The 23,936-nt window shown below is 38.7% G+C and overlaps 1 long non-coding RNA gene and 1 other non-coding gene across 2 annotated transcripts; both read right to left on the reverse strand.

Moving 5' to 3' along the window:
• Nucleotides 1-10,346: 10,346 nt before the first annotated feature.
• LOC140700113 (uncharacterized) lies at nucleotides 10,347-18,106 on the reverse strand. The gene is made up of 4 exons (XR_012078338.1): nucleotides 18,061-18,106; nucleotides 11,917-12,025; nucleotides 11,364-11,445; nucleotides 10,347-10,448 (listed from the first exon to the last, which is right to left on the reverse strand). It is a non-coding gene; the product is annotated as an uncharacterized lncRNA (long non-coding RNA).
• Nucleotides 13,792-13,929, reverse strand: LOC116276794 (small nucleolar RNA U109). Its single transcript, XR_004186302.1, has one exon. It is a non-coding gene; the product is annotated as a small nucleolar RNA U109 (small nucleolar RNA).
• Nucleotides 18,107-23,936: the final 5,830 nt, after the last annotated feature.

Below are 23,936 nucleotides of genomic sequence, written 5' to 3' on the forward strand. Positions count from 1 at the left end.
TTTTCAGAGTACAAGTCTTTTGCCTGTTGACCCTTTTCCATCCCTCTTGTCTCTTACTTTTAAATGATGCACAGAAAAATTGTGCTCAAAAGGAATGACATCGGAATAGTCTTACTTGGTCCCAAATGGAGAAGCTGAATGCTCATTATCCTTTTTTTGGCTGGCAGAAACTTCATCCATACGGATGTCCTAGACCAATTCCCATGAATCCTGGTCTTAAATTCAAGATCTTAAAAAAGATGTAGAGACTTGCAGGAAAGCCTTTCATCTGGGTAACTCAGAGGATCACAGGTTGAACCTCCCCTACAGGGACTAAAGAGATATAACCCCAAAAGATAGCTCAGTCTATGACATTGTTTGAGAACAATTTTGTATGAATTAAAAGCTGTGACCTAAAAATTACACAACTAAATCATCCATTCCAAACAGCAGGGAATTAAATAGAGAAGAAGTAGGTGATCTAAGGCACTTTAGGTCTAGGAAATTGTCCAGTAGTTTTGGACTTCTCAAAAGATAGTTTTGGTCGAGAGACACAATAAAGAATTTTTAAATAATCAGATGTCATTTATTACTGACATGGAAAATAGTTATGATTTTTTTAAATGCCTAACTTATAAATTATCATGTTAACAACTATTTTTCTTAGACTCACTTTTTTCACTCTACTACTTTTATGCTTGATAACTGACAACAAAGCCTCTCGGTGAATTATGATGCTTCATGAATCTTGATGACTTGATCTCCTAAGTATTTCATTAACAGCTGCTTCACTTAATAAAATGAATAATAAGAATCAGCTAATCAACTTTAGTACTCTGTATTTCATTCATATAAGGCAATTAAAGTATACTGTATGGTTTTTTAGATGACATCAATCATATTGTGCATTTTTTTACATTTGATAAGTGGTATCTGGGAGGGAAATTTTTAGTCAGTGGAAGAAAAAGACAGGAAAACAAAAAGTATGCACAAGCCAAAAAGTTACTATTAAGACTTCTGCTCTCCTTGAACAAATCTTATGTCAAGTATTTAATTTATTTATTTATTAACTTATGCTTACACTCATACTTAACATCCAAAAAGAACTGGAGGCAACAAACAAAAATATTTACAATTAAATAGGATAAAGTAGATGAAAGAGTCAAAGTGAAGGGGAAGGGAGGAAGAGTAAAATAAAGCCAAAGAAAAGTTTACAAAAAGTTTCTACAAACCTGCTAAAGGTAAAAAGCAAATTTGGCTCTGAATTTCTGAGCAATCAAAGCAAAGAAAGAAACTAACAAAATGCATGAATAGAGTAAACATTCAAAGCCTGCCTGTTACACAGGGAAAGCATGGCATTTCCTGGTATTGTGGCCATGGTCCTTTATGAAGGATTGGTACTTGGGCAAGTTGTAGATGATGTTCTCAGCAACATCCCTACAGTAAATGCATTAGTTCTTGCTGTGTCTTTATTATGGAGCCTTTTTGTGTGAAAGTGAAAGCTTTACATCAAAGCTTATTTCAGTAAAAATAGCCAGAAGTGAGGAGGATACTCTAAGCAAAATCTCACTGATGATCTGACTAGATTCAGGATGAGTAAAATTACACAAGAGGATGAAGAGACCACATATCCAGTAGACATGAATATCATTTCTCATGAGGGTGTTTTTACCAAGAGTTAGAACTTCCCTGGAATTAACATCAGGAATGGTCAGGAGGTTTGAATGACATCGTTTTGTTTAAAATAGTTTGATGAACCAGAAGCCAGCCTGAATGGATGTGGAGATGGGTTGACAGTTCCTGTGGATAGGGCCAGTGCATCCCTCAGAAAATGACTATAAGATTGTGCAACCAAAGACAGGTGAACTGAAGAAGAACCAAGTTCCATGTGATCATGTTGGATAGACACTTACAGAGCATGTTTTCCCAGTAGTCTACAAAGTCATAAAAACAGAAGCAAAAATCTCAGTAAGAGAACCATAAAATGCCTTCCATATGTGCTCCTTGACCTTCCTTAATATGAGGAAAACTCATACAAATTTGTAGGATGTGAGCCAATTAAATGATTGAAGATGTCTGCCCAAAATGCACATTTGGGGCTTAAGTTATGCACATTCACAGTAATTAGATAATATCCATTCATTTAACAATAATGATTGACAATCTACTAGGTATCAACAACTGTTCTAGACTCTGACACAGAAATGCCAGCCTTTGTGCGACTGAAATTGTTCTGGCGGAATACCACAATAAGCATATAAATAAGTAAAATAGAAGTGCTATGGAGAATATTAAAAAGGTAAGGGGGGATAGAAAGTTCCAGGGATTAAGGCGGGGTTGCAATTTTAATAAGAATGTTCAAGAAAAACCTTACTGATACTGAATGCTGGCTCCCCCAAATATCACTAAGACACCTGCTGATGAGGCAAGCTGAGTTTATACCTACCTTAGTAAGAAAGAGCAGAGTTTGAGCATCTCAGAAAAGGGAGAGCAAAGTCGGGATATTTATTGAGAACATGAGTTAGTTCAAACCAAGTCTGTCAATGGCAGTGCTTGCTTAAGATTGTGTGAGGATCACAACTGGTAGTTCAAGAGTGACGGTCACAGCAAGATGAAAATGTTAAGGTGGGGTCTTCAGAGACTCCTGGGTTCAAGCAGTCTTGAAGTATAAGTTGTAATTTGATGCTTTCCACAAAGAGTTGATGGCCTCCCAGAAAGTTACTGGAATGAACAATAATGTTACTTACAACTTTTATCTTCCTTGGCACGTATTTCCTAGAATAGTAGATGAAAACAATAAAATAGTAAAGTCTTGTTAATACACACAGCAAGCTACGTGGGTGTGTATAATTTTGACCCTCATTGAGAAAGGGAAATTGAGCTCATACCAAAAGGAGTGAGAGAATGAGCCATTGCCAGTATTTGAGGGAAGAAGGTTCCTAGCCAGGCCCACACCCAACATTTCCAGAGCCTGAAGCAAGATAAATGGGGTCCCACATATCATGTCTAAATATTTAGAAGTTATAAATGAAGGTAACAAACTCTTAAATAAAATGTTTTCGTCTCCTACTTTGATAAACAACTTAATAATGACAAACTCTAAAAACATGTATAAAACTATGGCTTTTATTATGCCTGAAAAATATCAAAGACAGCTAACTTTTATACTTGTGCCTGTCTACGTATTCTGTTGATGTTTGGGTAAATAATAAAATAAAGAAACACATACTCTATATAAATTACTATACATTTATTTTATAAAATTTCATTTCCTTGCCTTCATTTCAGCAAAATCATAAGTTAAGTTGTCATAATAAAGATTTCCACATATTTTGTGTTTCTAATGACTTCAGTGACCTAAAGACATGCTGACCTATGTGTTAGCCACTAGCTGCTTGTGGCTACTGAGCACTTGAAATGTGCCTGTCCAATTGAGATGGGCTGTAAGTGTAAAATATACAGATTCCAAGACTTAATATGAAAAAAAATTTAAAAGCTCATTAATAATTTTATATTAATTATATTTTGAAATGATATTTTTTAATGTACTGTTAAATAAAATACACTATCAGAATTATTTCACCTGTTTTTTGGTTTTGTTTTTTACTTTTTTAATATGACTACTAGAAAATTTTAAATTACTTATGTGGCTCACATATGTGACTCACATTATATTTCTATTGGATAGTGCTACTCTAAGGAATTATAAAATAAAATGTCATTATATTGTTATGGAAATGACGGGCCAGCCAAGAAACAAGCACCACTCGGAGGGTTGGAGTACTCAGATGTATTCCGCTGGCGGGCTCAGAGGGGCTTCTGCTCCGAAGCTCTGAGCACCTCCAAGACGTGCGCATGAGGTTTTATAGGGTAAAGTACAAGCTTGGGGTATTAGGCCAATAGGCATGGAACAGCTTTAGCAGCATTATCATCACAAAAGTGGAGGCAGGGAGTCAGCAAACCAACATTCCAAAGCCAGATATGTATCTTTGAAAACCCAACTGGCTAGCAAAAAAACTTGAACAGCAAACCAACACTAATTAACCTAGATTTACAAGTTAGTCCAGCAGAACTCAGATCAGTATTCTGATACTTAGATTTGTGAGTTATCTTGTTAGCCCAGCCCAGTTTTTCCTTCACACATTATGAAGAGGTCTTATTCTTTCCAACCCTGTGCAATATGACTTCTGCCCATTTCATCTTATAAATATTCCTCTCTCAGAAGTCTCAAGTAATTTTCTATTAATCAAGTGGAATGGCATCTTTGTGGTTTCCTTACTATTATGTCTTTCTGCAGCATTCCACTCTGTTGGACTTCCTCCCTTGAAAATATCTCCTCAATTGGTAACACTCAGCTTTCTTGTTTTCCTCCTACTTCTCCAAGCATGTCCTCCTTCACTAGCTCCACCCTTTAGACCACTTTTAAACAATTGCATTTGGTGATGTTCCTCTAAGCCATTTTAAAATCTCACTATTCTGAGAGGGCTTCAGCTACTATTTATTTGTAGTGACTCATAAACTGTATCTCACTAACAAGCTCCAAATACAAATTTCTAACTCAACATTCCAAAACTTTTGTTGCTCCTGAAAATCCAGCTCTCCTTTTCTATATCCCCTGTCTAAACTAACAGCCAAGGAATACCTCTGGTGACAGGCTCAGAGGCTCGTCTCCCGGAACTCCTCCCTTTCCCTCATTTCCCACATCTAATCAGTAGCCACACCCCATCATCCTACCTCCCCAGGGCTTCTGGAATCCTTTTCATTCCTAGAGTTTTTGTTCAGATTCCCTTTACATGGGACAGCCACCCATATGGGATTATCATTTTAAACACCTTGCCCAATTTATATGGTAAATAAATGGTATCTCTTCATTGCTTTCATTTAAATTTCTTGGTTTGCTGGATAGTCAGATACCTCTTATAACCTGTCTCATGTCTTCTCTGCCCACTTTTAACATCTTTTTGCTGTGTAATCCTGTATTAAATTCTTTTTTGCTATGTGACCCAGCAATCCAACAGTACCCTGCTTCCCCTGTACAGCATTATTTCTCTTTTTCTGCTCTGTAGCTTCTCTGGTGTTGAGACAGGAAGGGGGCAGGGCACAGCCACTCAAGGAATGCCACAGCAATTAACATCAAAATGGTGAAAGAGTCAACCCCTAGTAGGCCTTGAAGCTCTGGATGAGAGATTTAACTTCTAGTAGATCTTGAGCTTCATTATACGCCCATTGTAATATATTAACATAGTGAATAACATGCCCACAGGCGCCATGGCAGTCCCAAGGCTAGCCACAAAAGATCAAAGAGTGGAAAATGGCCACCTTCCTGGGAATCTCAGCCCCATCCCCAGGCTGCTGAGACTGGTCCTTCCACTTATTAGCATATGAAGCCACCAAGCACATAAAAACCCACAACACAGCACCTCGCGGCCACCCCTCCCTCTCCCTCTTGGGAGTCAGCTCACATTATGTCTAAGGAGTGTGTACCTACTTTTAATCTGAGCACCCAACCCCCACACCTTGTGGCCTTTCTCTTGCCTTTCAATGTATCTCTCTGAATATATCTACCTTCACTCAACTGTGGCTCACTCTTGAATTCTTTCCTGCTTGAAGCCAAGGACCCACACTTGGTGGAGCATGTCCCAGGGGCTCAAATGAGACCTGGGACACAGCCCTTCTCATGCCCCACATCTGTTTTCCTGCATCAGTGTCACAATGAGAGATGCTGTAGGAACCTACCAGTATATGTACTATAGACAAAAAGAACAAAGAGTGTCTCTCATCGTCCAGTTACATAAATGGTTGAGTCTCAACCTACTGCAGTTTGGGATATATGGTCCCCTGGATAGTTAAGATGAGTATCTAAGGAAGATTGACTCCAGGTTCTTGCATCTCCTCATAGAAAAGCACTAAAGTCATTAACTTGAGATACCTGCTTTTTGTGATTAGTAGTAATCTTTTACCAAGATGTATGCTTGCCTACATGTATTTCCCAGCCAAAAAAAAAAAAAAAATCATGTATATAATGGATCCTTCGCTACCTCTTCAGAGAAGTCCCTTCAGAGCTACTGAGAAGCTGTTTTCTGGGCTATAGTTCTCAGTAAGGTCCCTGAATAAAACAACTCAACTTTTATGTCGTATTTTTTTCTTTCAGTCAATAAGTGCAAGGGAGTTAAACTCTGTGGGGAAACCTTTAACCAGTGGGTGCAGAAGTAAGTGGATTCAGCCCATAACAGGGAGATTATCCACATTGTCTGATCTAATGACACAAGCTCTTAAAAGCAGAGACTTTCTCTAGCTAGTGGCAGGAGAGAAAGGCAGAAAGGTTCCACAGTGATTTGAATTGTGCCCCCCAGCCCCGCCTCCCCACCAAATATGTTCAGGTTCTAGCCCCCAGTACCTATAAACGTGGTCATGTTTGGAAATAGGGTCTTTGCAGATGTAAAGTGAGTCTGTTATTCTTAGGAGTTCTGATGAGGTCATGATGGAGTAGGGTGAGCCCTAAATCCAATGACTGATGTCTTTATGAGGTGAAGGAGAGAGAGATTTGGATGCAGAGACAGAGAGAAGAAAGCCTTGTGATGACAGAGAGATTGGAGAGATGTGGCTGCAAGGCAAGGGATGACAAGGATTACCAGGAGCCACTAGAAGCTAGGAAAAGGCAGGAAAGTTCACGTCCCTAGAGTTTCAGAGGGAGCATGGACCTATCAAAACCTTGATTTAAGACTTCTGGAACCCAAAACAGTGAGAGAATAAATTTCTGTTGTTCCAGGCCACTCAGTTTGTGGTAATCTGTTACGACAGTTCCAAGGAAACTAACACAGAATAAAAGCATGAGGATTCCACATGTAGTTGCCTGCTTGAAAATGCAGGGGGCCACATGGAAAGTGTGAGAAGGAACTATATTCTGTCAACATCTTGAATGAGCTTGGCAGCAGATTCTTCCCCAGAACTTCCAGAAAAGAATGCAGCCCTGCCAACACTTTGGTTTCAGCCTTATGAAATCCTGAGCAGAGAATCTAGCCACATCATGCTGTCAATAATAAATAAGTGTTTTAAGCTGCTAAATTTGTGGTAATTTGTTATGAAACATAGTAAACCAATATGCCACAAAATTGACGAACATGGAAGAAGCAAGAAATTCAAATGCCCAAACCTAACATAAATAAGAATTACTTCAGTATATGAATCATAAGAGATGGATTTGAGAGGGCCTTTTTCAGTCTCAAGCTTCCTGACTCATCTAAACTAAAGAGTCTAATTATGGATGCAGAAGGGCTGAAACCCACTATGTACAGGCTGAAGAGAAGAGGGCAAGTCACTTGCCACCTGGGCCAAGATTCTCACTAAGAATGGTGATGATGATCAGAGAGGGACTAACTATAGCATCCAAGTATAAAACATCGCACTTGTAATAAAATATAAGTAAAAGAAAGTATAAGTAAAATTTACCCTCAATTTAGCCCATTTATTATATGTATATACACATGTACATATATATATTTATAAATTTGTGTTATAAAATTATACATATATAATTTTATAAATCATGTCAAAGTTTATCTATGTATATTATGTATATTTGTGTAATGTGTGTGTGTGTGTGTGTGTGTGTGTAGAGAGAGAGAGAGAGAAATTAATAGGACTATCCTTAGAGGAATGGCCAGATGGATGCTAGGGAAGGGCCAAGTACCTGCAACGCCAATCTTGAAGTTTTAGATTTCAGACTGCTGAACGATTGAATGAATGGCTATGTTATTCATGACTGAAGTTGGCTTTGTCATGGGTCACCTTGATTAATCTGAACAACATTCCCAGAATTCATGTGTCTGTCTGTTTTGGTTAGGGGAGTCACCAGAGATTCCGGGGTGGCGATGAGGGGTGGGGTTGGAGGACAGAAGTGAAGCAGTAGTCATTTTGCAGCTCCCATGCATCCTCACTGATCCACTAGGTCACCTTGTTGGGGTGAGATCCAGGCAGGCCTGCAACTTCTCCACCTTCCCTGGGATCCTTCTAAAACTTCTCTGATGTGTGGGCTGGGTAGGTGTGTGTTAAGCAATATGAGAAGGAACCCAAGCTTCTGCTCAGAATCTCACACAGGTTTCAGCCTGTTCTCACAGACTCCAGCTCATGCTCGTGGGTTCCAGCTTGTCCTTGCTTCTCCTTCCTTCATTTTCATCTTCTCTTCCCCACTGCCTGGCCCCTGGGCTTCACAATTCTCACATCAGACAGGAAGACAGCAGACAGCCTCAGAGACACTGCTTTACAACTGTGTAAAGTCAAATCATACACATATACATACATATGCAACATGTATGGAACCCTGACTGGTACACTAATCTACACCTATATCTTTTTTCTTTTTTTCATATGATGATAGAGAAGAAAAACGTAAAACTTTGAAAATGAGGGAGTACAATTTTCTTAAGATAGCTCTTAGATATGTTTAATGTTAAAACTCCAGGAAAAATGTATACACACTGATACTTTTATTTTGGGATCCCCATCTGGCCATATCCTACTCAGACATTTTATCTAATAAAATTTTCTTGACATTAATAATACTACAAGAAATTGTGCAGACAATTTCAAGCAGTTTAAAGTGTTTAGGTATGTATATCCAGTCATGGCATGTAAAATAGAATGTAATAAATATAGCAAAATGCCAGAAATGCCAGGAAATTTATGAAGAAACTTTAATCTGAATACAGTTCAGCAAAGGTAATTTTGAATAAAGGAGAAAAATTAATAGAAACATTGTATCATTTCATAGAATGAGAAATACAGGCATATGTCTCTAAGGCAATGAACTATTCTTATAAGTGTAAGAACTCATTTATTTTGTCTTCATGACCCTTATGAGTTTTTATGTAAATATGATTGTGAAATATTATTTTGTTATATGGTAGGAGGCACATTCTATCTAGAGTTTATCTATATACTTGATGTAAAATTAATAAAAGTTAAATTTCAAATATATGTCATCACGTTCAAAGTACTTGTAAATTGTATTCAATGATAAGATTCAAGATTACGCTCTGCCTCTTTTTAGGTAAATAACAACATGCTTAGGAAACACATCTTACTGAATTGTGACCAAAAAATTCAAGAAGCAAAAAATTCAGCGGCAAATACCTTTACATTCTAGTTAAGAACAGAACTACATCACCTTTCCTTCTCAAAAACATATCAGACAGAGATAATCTGAATCACCAGAAATGTTATGAAATAATGGCTGACAAAATCAGAAATTTCTTTGTTGGAAAATAATATCTTTTGCCTTGCACAAGACAGTTTTAAGTTGGGTTTTTCCAGGAAGGATCAAATTAAAAGTGATGATAACTAAAGCCACAAACCACAAATAATCATTTTATTCCTACACAAGAAATTGACTAAAATATTAAAGATATTATGCATATTGCCCATAATCAGGAGCAAAGGGAAAATATTTGAGCTAATTTAATAAAGCACATCATCCCCAAAAATATCGTGCACCCTTCACTACACACTGTCATTCATTGACTTTTTAGCAAAGTTTAAACTGTACATATTCAATTAAAATTTGAAAAGTACTTTCAAACATTTACCAAAGTAATTACACCAAAAATAAACGCTATTGAGGGTAGGAGATTTTAATCCAAGCAAATGATCACTTCATTGACATTTAGGTGCTCTCTAACACAAACCTTGATTTTTTTTCCTCACCAAGGTAAAGCTCTCGTACTTTCCTATTTGAAAATGAGCACTTCTTCCCCAGTGAACCCAAATACACATTTAACATATCTTAATTGTGTTTACTAAGTATTGAAGTTTACAAACTTATTTCTGTTCCTAAGATTTAAGAGTGTTCTCTTATCCTCAAGGTGCATTAGGTGTACTTTCTCACATTCTCATGGATATCAACCAATTAAGTAATTATTTGGGGCATAATGTTAAAATGTTAGCTGAAAGCTAAAGTTTATTTTTCAGCAGTACACTCTGCAGTCCTTCCCTCAGCCCCTGTGGGAGGCTGCACAGATAGATGGCTCTAACTCATCACCCCTGCCTGTAGCATGCCTTTGCATCTAACTTTGCTGTGCCCTTCCACCCATGAGCAGAGTGACCATCCCTGACCCTGGTCTCCACCATGTGACTTGCTCTAGCCAATGGAATGTAAGTGGACTTAATGCAAGTAGAGGCTTGAAGTGGGTGTGTCATTGGGACATTCTTTCTCTTGCACCTCTGCCATCACCATGGAGAAGACACGCCCACACTTTCCACAGGTCCCAGGAAAAGAACTGAGAGATATAAGGAGCAGAGCCAATATGCAGACACTTGAGCAAGAGCAGCCTAGATCAACTAAGCCCAGCCTCGATCCACTGAACTGCATAGAAGCATGAGAAGGAAATGTTTACTTTGGTGGCCACTGAGGTTTCTGGGTGTTTGTTACAAAGCATTATTGTAGCAAAAGATATGTGACAAAGGACCAAATCCTGGAAATGAAAAAAAAAAAAAGATTGCCATTAAAAATGAGTGAATACACAGCCACAGTCATTAATGCATTCAGTCAATATATATTGAGGGTGTACTCTATGTCAGGCACTGTTTTACACGCTAGTGATATGCAGTGAACAAAAGCAGTTCAGGTGGGGGAAGACAAACAATAGACAAATAAAAACAAAAGGTAATGTGCTATGGTGAAAAGTGCTGTAGAGAAAAATAAACAGGAGAATAATAGAAACAGAGGGTACAATTATGGATAGGGTGGTCAAGGAAGGACACTCAGAGAAGGTGAAGTTTAAGCAAAGGTGTGAACAGGTGAGGGAATGAAACTTGTAGAATATCTAAAGGAAGAGTTTTCTGGGCAGAGAGGAGTTAAGTGCAAAAGCAGAGGTAGCATATGCTTGGCATGCACAGTGAACAGCAGGGAAGCCTGTGTAGCCAGAGCACAGGAGGTGAAGGGAAGAGTAGCTAAATGAAATCAGAAAATTACCCAGCAACCAGATTCTGTAGGGTCTGATCATCATTTTATTCTATGTGAGGAGGGAAGACATTGGGAGGGCTGTGTATGGAAGGGTGGCATGATTTGATTTATAGTTAAACCGATCATCCTGGTTGCTATGTGGAAATTAGATAAGGGGGGATAAACTTCAAAGCAAGAAGACCAAGTAGGAAATTATTCCAGGAGTCCAGAGAGTGAAGATGGGGATTTAGACCAAGGTGGTAGAATTGGAGGGGGGAAACAATTCAATTTGAAACATATTTTGTAGGCACAGATGACCAGATTTGCTAGTAGATTGAATACTAAGTTGCAAATAGGATATAAACCAAACTGATTATAATGGCTATCTCTGAAAAGGAGGGAGAATAGAACAATCCATGGTGGTCAAAGTGGACCTTAACTTTACCTCGTAACTGAAGTGTCCATTTTGCAAGGAGTGCATATTCACATAGGCTTAGATATATGACAAATGTTGATAGAAATTATCTCTGGAAGGGAATATATGGATAATTTTAAAGTCTTCTGCTTTTCGCTTATTTATAATTCTATATATTTTCTAATATATATTTCTCTTGTAAAGATTTTTTTAAAGTTTTACATAAGCTTTATTGAGCACCTAGCGCGCAATATAGGCACAGTAACGGTAATAAAATATTTGCTGTTCTATAGGAGTCACAATCTAGCAAAGATATTTGGACTCAAAGAACTGGGCTAGTGATGTGTAAGAAGATCTTTGTCTTTGCTCCCGTTGTGTCTGCTTCTGGGAGAATAGCTGTACCTTGTACTTTTCCAAGAAAACCTGCTAGCAGGTACACAGTCTTGCCCTATAGACACCTTAGTAAGACTTAGAGGAGGATATTGCAAAAGATCAGGAAAAAATTCCCTGGGAGAGACTCTTTCTGGTAAGTTATTGCTGTTATAGCCACCACCTCTCTTCCAAATGATCATTAAAAACCCACCTCTCCATGCTGAAGATGTGCAGATGTCTGCTGGCTTGTGTAGATCTCTTGATAATAGGTAGTTCATAGCTAGACATGCTGATTGTTCTAAGTCATCCCAAATTTCCCTCTTAAACACAAGGAAAGAATGAGTCTTGACAAAGTTTGTACCACATTTATAGATTCTAAACTTTGTGATATACTTATTCCTAAATTAATTCTGATTATAGCTGCCAGCATAAATATCTGCATATTATTTCTAAACCTAATTATACTTCTATCAGGTTTACAGAGCACCTTAAATTTATCTTAGGTTTTTTATGGCAAACATATGAATGCTTGCTTATTTTTTACGCTGAAGAGAAGAAAACCAATGGGAAAAGAGAGAGATTGAAGAGAGGGGAACTGAGTAATAAAGCAAGTGCCAAGAGGCCAATGGGATAGAGTCAGAGCACAAGACGTGCCGCTGAACAGTTTTCAGAATGCTAGGTTCAAGTTGCTAACAATGAATGTCAGTAAGTTTCTAAGAATATGAGAAGATAGTTATGAAAAATCTTAAAATCTTATCTAGTTTCTCAGTTTTCTAGAGCAAACAAATGACCTCCTGAGAATGAGAGTGTTGGGTTAATGCTTGAGGAAATTTAGAATAGCCATCAAGGAGCAGAGCAGGAAAGCTGAATGTTGGCAGTGGTACGGAAAGCTTATGAGATTGGATAGAGATAATGAGTTTGTGCTGGTGCCAATCCATGTGTTTCTCCAACAGTCCTCAACAAGTACAGGTAAAGCAGGGTGGTGGGTGGTTGCAAATACATATTGGCCATCCTTGAATGCCAGGGGCTTTGTTTGTGCAATTGACATAAAGGATTTGTTGAAATTCTTTGGCCACTGAATAGTATTATGAAAGCAATATCTTGTAATAGAGTATGGAATGGGGAGAAATGACATTAGTCCACATATTAGGTACTGAGGACAGGAATGGGGGCAGAGCAATGTGAATGTAAAGAAAATTGGGTCAAGCCACATGCTAAGAAAGTAAAATGATTTTTTGACTGATCAAATGAAGTGAAAGTAATGGAAGCATCTAATATTTTGAACCAGGTTAATTTAAAAAATTGAAAAATGAATTTCCTTGTACATCCCAAAAGGATGTAAAGAAAAATCAATCAATGTACTGGAGAAGTTGGAAGAAGAATCAGACATAGTTTTGATTATGTTATTAAGAGGAAGGAGCCTTGAAACAAGTTATTTTGAGGAGAGAGCAGGTCCAGCCAAGTGGAAATAACAAACAGGCCATTGGCGTTGTTAGATGTCGTGGCAGGGCTGAAGATTCCAATGCAAACTGCCTAAACAGGGTTGCTGAGGTGCAAAAAGAAAGAGAAAAAGAGGGAGAGGGGAAAATGGTGTAGCCAGAGAGGCAAAAAAAAAAAAAAAAAAAAAAAAAAAGAGCTTCCTAGATTTCACAGGGAAAGAAATGTAAAAGACGTAAATATTCAATGGCATCAATTCCAGTTGCAAATTTGGGGACTCTTTCAAAAAAGTAATCTTTTTAGTCTCAAATGCCTGATTTTTCTTCACTTTTATTCTAGTCTTGTCTTCTGTCTTTGATCTGCATGGATATGTTTAATATGTAGAGTTAGCAAATGAGATTGGCTCTTCCCCCAGTGCCAGCCAGTCCCCCAGGCTCCCTCCAGGACCCTATACTGGTGCTAAGTGTGGCTCTAAGTATCAGCCAAACAAATCACTTGTAAATAGCCCAGTGTTCCTTTGCGTGTGCAGAGGACTGCACGGCCCAGGGTGTTTGACTCCATTACATAGGTCTCTAGAGAATTGGAGGCACACAAATTGTCCCATAGTCCCAATGAGACTGACTTGTTTTTCTTTCTTCTTCTTTTTCTTTTATGTAGGAGAAACATACTATTACTCAACCTATGCTATAAGGTTGGCAGCCCTGAGAGCTCCTTTTTTAATGTAGGGTGTTATGGATGATTCCTGTTTTTTAAATCATGTATTTTTTTCAATATATATATCATGCATTTTTTAATTACCCAAAGTCCATAGCTTACATTAGGGTTCATTCTTGGTGTTGAACATTCTGTGGGCTTCGACATATGTAGAATGACATGTGTTCATCATTATTGTATCAAACAGAATAGTTTCACTGCCCTAAAAGTCCCCTGTGCTCCACCTATTCATTCCTCCCTTAGCCCATTCCCACCACTTATCTTTTTACTGTCTCCATAGTTTTGCCCTTTTCAGAATGTCATATAGTTGGAATCAAACAGTATGCAGCCTTTTTTAGATTGGCTCCTTTCATTTAGTAATATACATTTTAGGTTCCTCCATGTCTTTTCATGGCATGATGACTCATTTCATTTTAGTTAATACTGCAGAATATTCGATTGCCTGGATGGACCACAGTTTATTTTTCTACTCACCTACTGAAGGACATCTTGGTTGCTTCCAAGTTTGGGTAATTATGAATAAAATATCCATATGCAGGCATTTGTGTGGACATAGGTTTTCAGCTTCTTTGGGTAAATACCAAGGAGTACAATTGCTAGATCATATGGTAAAAGTATGTTTCATTTTGTAAGAAATCGTCATACTGTCTTCCAATGTGACTGTACCATTTTGCATTTCCACCAGCAATGAATGAGAGTACCCATTGTCCCACATCCTCACCAGCATTAGGTGTTTTCAGTTTTTTCTTTTTCTTTCTCTTTCTTTCTTTTTTTTTTCCATTCTAATAGAGGTCTAGAGGTCCAGCAAGTATTTTAAATAACATTTCATTGCATATCAAAACCACAATGAGATATCACCTCACACCACTTTTCATTGTAACTATTTCACACCCACTTCTCCTCCTTTTTCATTCTCAGCTGACAATCTCATGTCTCATTTCAAGAGAAAATAAAACCTCCAAACAAAGCTCTCTCAGCCTCTGCCACCGACTTGCACTCTACTTCTACCCCAGCATTTAAAAACAATTTTGCACTCCAAATAAAACCCACCCACCCCCTACCAATCCTTCACTCCATCTAGGTATAGATCTGTCTTTCTCTTCAGAGTCAAATTTTATAAATAGTTGATTCATTCATTCAGCAAATATTTTGCTAAGTGTCAACTACATGTGAGGTTTTGCTTTAAGTGGTAGAGATTCAACAAAGACCACAGTAGACAAAATTTCCTGCCCATGTGGAGTATCTATTTTACAGGACAGCTGTAACCATTTCCTCATTTCCAATTTATATCACTACCCAACATCATCTGGCTTCTGCTTCTACCCTCTTTCACAAACTGCTCTTCCCAGGGGTCACTAATGATCCCCTTGTAACGCCCACAGAAATTTTTTCTTTTAGTTCTCCTCTTATTAGATGCAGATTTTGCAGCATTTGAGACGATTGACCATATTTTCTTAAAACCCTAGGCCCTTCAGATGATGTCCATCCCAGATTACAAACATTTAATGGCTGCACGTCCCTTTTAGGATAATGTTTTAAATCCCTCACAGATGGTAAGGCCTTGCTGATGACTCTCCTGCTTTCCTCTCCAGCGTCAATCCTCACCGTCTTAGCCTTAGCCTTGGTGGGCCATTCTTGGTTCCAACCATCCTGATCTCTCCATGTTCTACTGGGAGTCCCATGCACTCCTCCCCTCTTCCTTTGGCTCATCCCTACTCACCTGGCAGGCCTCAGCTTTGGCATCCTTTTGTCTGGGAGCCCTGAGCTTCCAGTTTTAAAATCTGTGCCTTTCTTACATGCTTTCGTAAAAACCTGTAATTTTTCATCTGGCAGCATCTATCACAGTATGCTGTCCTCCTCAGTTTTCCTTTCTATATCCTGTTGGGATATATAAGACTCTTAAGAGTGAAGACTAATTCTTATTCAAGATACACTTCCAGTGCCTAGCATAGTGTTTGGCATAGAGGAGTTCCTTAATAGCTATTACCTGAATTAAGATTTCATATATTGAAGATCTATTTTATGCCAGGCACTATGTTACATGCTTTACAAATAGTATGTCATTTAAGCCTCACAAAAAAAAAAAAAAAAAAAACAACAACAACCCTCAAGACAACAATTCTTATCATGGGGAAATTTGGCCTCAAAAAGTAAAATAATCTGACTGGACCTGTGGTTACCCAACAGCCCAGTGGTGAACAATCTGGACAAGAAGAACCATGGACTGAAAGTCAGGACACTCTGCCTGGTCAAAGGAGAAAAAACAAAGGAGCACCCATGATTCAAGGGCCTGACGCACAAGCTGATCAGCAGGTAATGACTCGGCCAAAGACTGTGGGGAGATGTGGAGACAGTGCAGAGGTTAAAAGGAAGATTTTACCTAACCTCAAGCTCATTAACATGCCATAAGCAGGTAAAAGACAGCCATGGCTTTAAAAGACAAACTGAAACTATGTAAGCTGTTCTTATGTTGGTAATTTGTTAAAATCTTTCTCAATAAAGTTTTACAATTTTCTTCTTAAACAGGTCATGAAGATGGTAAGTAGTGAGGGAGGATTTGAATCCAAGTTTGTTTGATTCTGTAGCAAAAGGAACATTTCATATAATTCTGAGCTTCAGAATGAATTAAAGAGAATTATATTAGAGTTGCTTTAAGTAGCTTCATTATGATGCCAGCTCAAGTGTCCAGAATCCATGGCTGCGTTTTTTTAATTCCCTTCTCTACATGAGAACTTTTCAAACTCTGCTGCTGGGTGGCATTTGACATGTTTACTTTTTCCTTATAACTCTTTCCCCTAAGTGTACAAAGGTATTTAAGTCCTGATATGATAAGGGCGTTGGAATGGGACAAGATTAAAAGATGGCTAATAAGAACATGAAATTCTGAGTCTTTAAATCCTACCTAGAGGTATCAATCTACCACCAGAGAAGGCCCTGAAGGAAGTGCAGGCAATTCCTCTTTTCCTGGTAGAACATCTTTTGGTCTTTAATACCCAAACTTCATGATAGTATGTATCTCTCAATATAACATTTTGGGGGACAACTTTTATATAGGCAAAATGTATATACATGTCCTCAAAACTCAATACAATATTTTAACCAAAACAAATACACATAAAAAGTCTCAGTTATTTTCAAATTGCCAAAATAAAAGAATCATATGAAAAGAGCCTCATGTGTCAGCTAAGTGGTTTGCAGGTACCAATATTATTATATTAACTGCATACAAAGCAAATCCATATCAATTTTGGGGGTGACTAGGAAGTGATATTTTAAACATTTTCCATCCTTAAAGAGAGTTTATTTATTGTACACAGTATTTTGGTATGTTTAACTACGTTTTAAGAAATTGCATATATCTGGAAGAAACTCTTATTCGAAAAGATACATGCACCCCAATGTTCATAGCAGCACTATTTACAATACCAAGACATGGAAGCAACCTAAATGTCCATCAACAGATCAAAGGGTAAAGAAAATGTAGTATATTTATACAATGGAATACTATTTAGACATAAAAAAGAATAAAATAATCCCATTTGCAGCAACATGGATGGACCTAGAGATTGTCATAGTAAGTAAAGTAAGCCACAAAGAGAAAGAGAAATACCATACGATATCACTTATACATGGAATCTAAAAAAAAATGACACAAATGAATTTATCTACAAAACAGAAAGAGACTCAGACATAGAAGACAAACTTGTGTTTATCAGGATCATAAGGGAGGAGGGAGGGGTAAATTGAGAGTTTGGGATTTGCAGATACTAACTACTATATATATATAAAATAAATAAACAACGAGGTCCTACTATATAGCAAGGGAAGTATATTCAATATTGTGTAACAGCCTATAATGAGAAAGACTATGAAAAGGATATATATATACACACACACATATATATGTATAATTGAATCAATTTGCTGTACATCAGTAATTAACACAACATTGTAAACTGACTACACTTCGATTGAAAAGATAAAACAAATTTTTCAAAAATTTTAAAAAGAAATTGGCTCAGAGTTTGGGATTAACATGCAGGACAATATAATTTTTACAATTTAAAAGAATGTGAAATCCATTTTCCGCTAATGTTCTTGTACCAAAGTCTGATTTTCAGAAATGAATTAGTGGAATTAAGTAGGAAATGCCTATATATGCAGAGGAAGTAAAATCAGAAAAAGGACTAAATAGCACTCCTACCCAGACAAAGGAATCCTACCAACTTGAGCTCTCCTCTAATTTCCGCCTTCCACATGGGTTAAAGGGACAAGGAACTGGTTCCAGAGCCCCTTCTAGAACACACTGAGTTTCTAGAATCTTGAAAGTCCCTTCAGACAGGAGAAAGAGCAGAGGGCAAAGAGGGATTTTTGTCAGCCAAATCGATCTCCTTTAAAGAGCTTTCCCAGAATCCCGTCACTTCTGCTTATATCTCATTTGCTAAAACTGTATCAGATGACATCTCTACCTGTAAGGGAGTCTGGAAAAATAAATATCTGAAAGCACTGCCACAACCAGGAAAAAAAAAAAAAAAAGGGAGGGGAAGCACTTTCATATTAAGAAAGGAAAATTGGATTTAGTTAGGCAGATAGACGTTTCTGCCACAAATGGAATTATTTATGGAGGAATTGTAATCTTCTCTCAAGCCAACATTCACCAGCATTTTGTTCTTTAGCCTTTTAACCTAACAAGCTCAATAGCAATTCAATGGTCAATTAGCAGGAGAGACTATCAGAATATCTTGCTTATCCCTTTGTCAGGGAATTGTCGATGCTCCTAGGTATGAGAGGAAGTCCTGTCCTTCAGTACCTTGTGAATATTTCTACTTACTCTAGAAGCATCTGAAATAATCCAGAATGGGCTGTTAATTCAATCTTAAAATCACACTGTGTACAACTGTCTATGGGTATCTAACTGACGTCCCAAGTTATGCCTGACAGTCTTTGGTTCAAGACGGCAGACAGCAAAAGAGAACAAGAAGGAGTCGGTAGATATGAGATCTCAACAAATTTCTAGAGGCTGGAAAGAAGATGAACACAGCAGGGTCTTGCAGGGAAAAGAGAAGAGATTTCAGCAAGAAAGAACCCCTCAGAGTACTCAGAATCTGGATGAGAACATCTGAAGTGGCCTGGGGTGAAGGAAAAACATAGGTCAAAAGCAGAGGGTAAACATACAATTCTCCCCGTAGAAAACATGCCCCACCACAGTCTGCCTTTCCCATCGCTGCATATCCCTATGTCTAGTCATATGAGCACCAGCATTCTACCTGCAGGAGAAAAACAAACAACAACAAAAATTGAGGATGTTTTTAAAAATAATTGTACCAATTTCCTGGGGAGATTTAGAGCTTCTAAGATGGGAGGAAGGCCATAGAATAAAGCCCTCCTCATTCAGGTATTTGGACCTTCCCCAGAGTAAAGTCTGCACCTGCAAAAAGTTAAGTCTGCTGAACCAAATATCCTTCCATATACACAGAGACCACTGGGAAACCAACCAACATACACCACAACAGAGAAAACCCATGCTGGCTACTTAGAACGATCAGTTTAAGCTGGGCTAAACTTTATAACCAAATTCACCGAAAGGGTCAGACAATGTAGATCACATGAGAACATAAGTCTGAAATGCGCGAAATCTCTGAACTTGGCCACCACCCTATAAATTTAAGATGATGAAGCTACTCCAACTAAAAAGTCATACTTGTCGCAGAAATAAATTAATGCTCCCCCGAAGTAGATCTTTCCTTCAATTTTACACATAGAACTTGAAGTCCAGAATAGGAAATCGGTATTTCCCTTTCCCAAATTCTTTTTCTTCTCTCACTCAACAGGGCCCTCAGGTTGAGTCTTATTCCTTCTTCAGCAACTTGCACCAACTTCTGTATTTTACTTTAGTGGGTCACATTGAGGTAACACCTATTTCAGTACCTGCACAGCTGGATTACTCCACCCCCAGTGGCCTCATGTGTCCCATTCTTACAAATGTCTACAGGACCAGCTCTTCACCGCTGAGTTTAGAAAGCTTTACGGAAATCTCCAGAACAACATGCAAGATTTAAATCTCAGCAACCACCCACTTCAGTAGCATTCCTTAAGGCAAAGTGCATGTTACAAAGAGCCACATTATGTTGCCAGCCACAGGCTATAGCAGAGATAAGGTAGTGTTGTGGAGGGGAAGAATGAAGACTATGAAAAAGAATAAAAGCATTCTTATTGACGCATTAGGGTGGAATATTTGAAAAATATTATTTCTCCAGCCAATGGCAGCCTGAGGCCTGGAACCAAAGCAAGCCAAATGACCTGCTTTGACCCTTATTCCCTAAGCACCTGCATCTCAGACATGTGGATATATACATAGGAAAAAACTCTTCAAACTGTTCACTTAAGATTTGTGCATTTCACCACACTTAGATTATACCTCAAGAAAAAAGAAAAAAAAGAATTTTATAAAAAGAGACACACACACAGCCAAACTTTTTTCCAGTAAGAAACACTTCCAGACTTTCTTTAATTCTCCAGATTTCTGGAAGTAATAGATTCCAAAGAAAGAATTAAGGGGCAGCCAAAAAGAGGAAGACAATGATCTCAGAGCAGAATTGTTTCCATTTCCCTTCAACCTTGTGGAAAAGCAACTGGAAGAAAGAGAGGCAAAGAAATAACCAGGGTGCTTCCAGTAGGAAGCAATCCCCACACCCTTACCCCTGTGCGTTACAACTTGGGTCTCATGAAACAGAATGCATTCCAAAAGTCACCACGCATATGTGCACTGTAACTTTAAATCCCTTTCTTAAAAATAAAGAGAGCTCCACTCTAGGCAAACCTGGCCAAATAAAGCTTACATGCACAGACAGACTGTTCTAGCCCTTGAGTAACCTTTCCCTCAAGGCACAGTTTCACAACTGCAGTTCACTGCACCTGGGATTTATTCTCAGGGATGTGCTAAATGATTTAATTTATTAAACAGTTGCTACATAGGGCGTTAGTTAAGACTAACAAAAGAGCACAAGGAAAAAATCTTTGATATTTTAAAATATTAAAGCATTGTTGTACCCCTATTCCCCAATATTTTCTTCTCCAGCCCCCGATTCCTCCCCACATAGAAACTACCACCACCATTCAGACAATCAGATTGTTCTATCTCCTTGACTAGGGAAAAGGCTATGTCAGAAAATTAAAAGATTTAGACAAGCTTATTTTTAGATTTGGGTGTTTAAAACTTAGGCCATTTGGAAATCAAAAAGGAACCATGACACCTACAACATACATGGGAAAATATGTAACCAAGAGCAAAATATCTCAGCCTCACTCCATTCTCTGTCAGTCTCCAACCTCTAGAGGAGAAAGAAGTCCTCAAGCTAAAAGCAGACTCCATCTTACTGCAGTAGAAACAGAGAAGTGGTAACAGCATCAGAAGGGTCTCAGAAAGAGGGAGCTTGTCCCCCAGTTCTTGGGCTGAGTTCTAGGAAGGATTCAAAACCTCTATATAGGCTGATGGTTTATGGGAAACCCAGCCTGGTTGTTCAGGCAGAGCCTGTGGAAATGGCAAAGACTTCGAGGAGAAGTTGTTGCCTGTTGTCCCTAGGCAGATGGCAGAGGAGACAATGACATAGGCTTCCCCATGCCCAGCACAGCCTGGGTGATTTCCATGTCCCCCAAAAGCAGCATAGAGAGAGTGATAGAAATGGAGGGCTTTGGAGATGGGAATGAGGAACAAATTACATGGATAGTCATCTAAAGACTGGATAGGATGGTGGCTGTTCCACTAGATGCCAGACGCCATCAAGGACCACATTGACCCTCCACTTTCCCCTCAACAATACAGCCATCATCAATGCTAGCCCATGGAATACTTTTGTGCAACTTAGGAAAAAACATCTACACTGTGTGTACTTCTTAGTAAATGGAGAGCTGGTTAGATTTCAGCCTCCTTGGCTCCCCATCCTACCCCCAAGCCATAGTACTTAGAAAATAGAACTCAGGTGGTCTGACTCTTACACCTGTGCCACATTACCTCCAAACCTGCCTGAATAGTTATGGTTAGCCCAGGAAATTTATCTAAAACCTCAAGCAAAATAAGTCTATCCCAAAATAAAATAGTGATGTTAAAAAAAAAACCAAAACTATAACTAAGAAAATTCAATCTTCTGCAACCAAAGATATAAAGAAGGAACCACAAGACAGTAGACAGTACAGAAACATGGTACAGTCAAGACCCATAATCCCTGGTGGGCAACTCACAAATGAGAGGATAAGAATTGCAGAGCTTCTCCCCAAGGAGCAAGGGGTCTGAACCCCACATTGAGTTCCCCAGCTGTGGGGTCCTGCACTAGGAAGATGAGCTCCCAGAATGTTTGGCTTTGATGGCCGGCTTACTTTTGGGAGAGCCAGAGGGCTAGGGGAAATAGAGACTCCACTCTTTCAGAGCACACATCAATCTCACATGCTCCAGGGTCCAGGGCAGAAGCAGTAATTTGAAAGAAGCCTGGGTCAGACCCACCAGCTGATCCTGCAGACCTTCCCAAAGAGTCAGGAGGCAACTGGAGCCCACCCTGGAAACATAGACATTGGTGGCAATCATTCTGGGGAGCTTATTCTACCATTAGGACACTGGTTCAAGGAAGCACCATATTGGAATCCTCCCTCTAGTTTATTGGCACTGAGACTCAGCCCTGCTCACCTGTCTGTGGCACCAGTACTGGGAGGCCTCAGGCTAAGAAGCTAACTGGGTGGGGCTACAACCCTATTCACCAGCAGGCCTCTGCCTTAAAATCCCCTGAGCTCACAGCCACCCTGGGACTGGCCCTGTCCACAAGAAAACCCAGGACCTAGCCCCACCCACCAGTGCCAAGCAGCTTTTGCAAAGAATAGGGCCTGGCAACCAACTGGATCAGGGACTAGGCACCCCTACCCAACCACCCACACCTACCAGACCACCCACAGTAGTCAGCCTGCAACAATAGAAAGACCCACACAGCTCAAATAGGGGGCATCCCTAGAGCACATAGCTCTGGTGACCAGAGAGGAGTGCACTGCTGTGATGCGTAAGATGACTCCTACAAAGAGCCCCATCTCCAAGATCGGGAAACATACGCAGCCTACCAAACACATGGAAATAAAAACAGCAAATTAGGAAAAATGAGATGACAAGAGTAGGTTCCAAACAAAGGAACAAGGTAAAGCTCCAGAAAAAGAACTAAATGAATTGGAGATAAGTAATCTACCAGATGGAGTTCAAGGTAATGATCATAAAGATGTTCAAAGGACTTGAGAGGAAATTGGGTGAATAGAGTGAGAAGTTAGAAGTTTTTAACAAGAGTTAGAAAAATATAAACAAGAACCAAACAGAGATTAAGAATGCAATAACCGAAATAAGAAATACACTAGAAGGAATCAATAGGTCAATATCACTGATGAACATAGATGCCAAAATCCTCAATAAAATATTAGCAGACTAAATTCAACAATAAATTATAAGGATCATACACGATGACTAAGTGGGATTTATCCCAGGAATGCAGGGATGATTCAATATCATCAAATCAGTTAGTGTGATACACTACATTAACAAATTGAAGAATAAAAATCATGATTATCTCAACAGATACAGAAAGAGCTTCTGACAAAATCCAACATCCACTTATGATGGAAAAACACCCTCAACAAAGTGGGTATAGAGGGAACATACCTCAACATAATAAAGGCCATTTATGACAAGCCCACAGCTAACGTCATATTCAATGGTGAAAAGATGAAAGTATTTCCTCTAAGATTAGCAACAGGACAAGGATACCCACTCTTGCTGCTTTTATTCAACAAAGTATTGGAATTCCTAGCCACAGCAGTTAGATGAGAAAAAGAAATAAAAGTCATCCAAATTGGAAAAGAAGACGTAAAACTGTGACTGCTTGCAGATGACATGATACTCTATATAGAAAATCCTAAAGATGCCACACACACAAAACTACCAGAACTCATCAATGAATCAGTAAAGTTGCAGGATATAAAATTAAGATACAGAAACCTATTGCATTTCTAAACACTAATGACAAACTATCAGAAAGAGAAATGAAAGAAACAATC

This window comes from Vicugna pacos, chromosome 2 (assembly GCF_048564905.1).
Source record: "Vicugna pacos chromosome 2, VicPac4, whole genome shotgun sequence".
NCBI classification, from domain to species: domain Eukaryota; kingdom Metazoa; phylum Chordata; class Mammalia; order Artiodactyla; family Camelidae; genus Vicugna; species Vicugna pacos.